This window comes from Tenrec ecaudatus, unplaced genomic scaffold (assembly GCF_050624435.1).
Source record: "Tenrec ecaudatus isolate mTenEca1 unplaced genomic scaffold, mTenEca1.hap1 Scaffold_554, whole genome shotgun sequence".
NCBI classification, from domain to species: domain Eukaryota; kingdom Metazoa; phylum Chordata; class Mammalia; order Afrosoricida; family Tenrecidae; genus Tenrec; species Tenrec ecaudatus.
The window spans coordinates 255504-256631 of record NW_027459466.1 but is presented as its reverse complement, the minus strand read 5'-3'; positions in this window follow the sequence as shown (position 1 = coordinate 256631).

Below are 1128 nucleotides of genomic sequence, written 5' to 3'. Positions count from 1 at the left end.
CTTTTTTTCCCTTTCTTCCTGACCCCTCCTTGTTAGTTGGCTACCATATGTACCCCTGGATTGGAAGACCAGCCACTTCTATGCAAATACTTTTTACAGAGGTAGTTCAAGCCTGTCCTATAAGGTCACTTTAGGTAGAAAATCAACTTGTTGTCAGTGAGAGAGTCTTGTTACAATTTAGGAGACACTAGTACACGCCTGCAATTGTAAATAGAGTTTCCCCTGAATCTCTTTGAGAACGGTGGGAACAAAACCAACTCAAGACACAGCAGAAAGCCCCACCTGTGCTCAGCAATGTACCTACTCCTGCATCCTGGTCTTGTTGTTTGTCTGGAGTGCTCCTTGCTGGTCGGAAAGCCCCATGCAGTCCATCCCCAGAGCTGTCCTGTAAGGGCCACACTGACTGCCCTGTCTGTGTCCACCTGCACGGAAATAGATGAGTCCTCAGTGCTCACAGAGGTCAGGGGCAGGTAGAAATGTTTCTTGCAGGGTCAAGGTCAGCACTGCACTGACCAAAAGTAGAGATCCCTGTACACCATGGTCTCTCTCTGGGTGTTGCCTGAATCTAATCAACTCAAAATGCTCTCTCCCTGACACTGACCCCATGGTAGGACCAGCATCTTCAGGAGAAAGAGGGGAAGGAAGGAGGCAAACATTTCTGAACCAAGTACATCCTGACTCAGCAGACTCGAGTCTCCTTCTGGGGAGGTCATTTTTAACCCGGAAACTATACCAAGTATTTCCCTATGAGTGTAATTGACTGATATAAGGTCTGGGATCCATGAGCAGTTTGTTAATGTCACAGCGCCAGTGCTCCACCAGGAGAGTTTTATAAAGCTCTCTCCAAATTAATTTGAATCAAGTTATAAGGCAAACAGATGAACACATGAGGTGGTTGAGGCTACTTATCAGGAAGAATTTCTAATAATACTGGGAATGGTTGGTGAGAAAAAGGCCAGGAAATATGAGCTGAGGTCTTTCTTTCCTATAAGACAATGCACCTGCTCGTTCTTCAAGGGCAGCAAATGCTGAACTCTGAGAATTTCAAACAAAACTTTATCTCATCGGCTCTACAGCACTGCTGTCACAGACTGGGCTGCTCCAGGGGAATCCAATCCAATAAAAGGC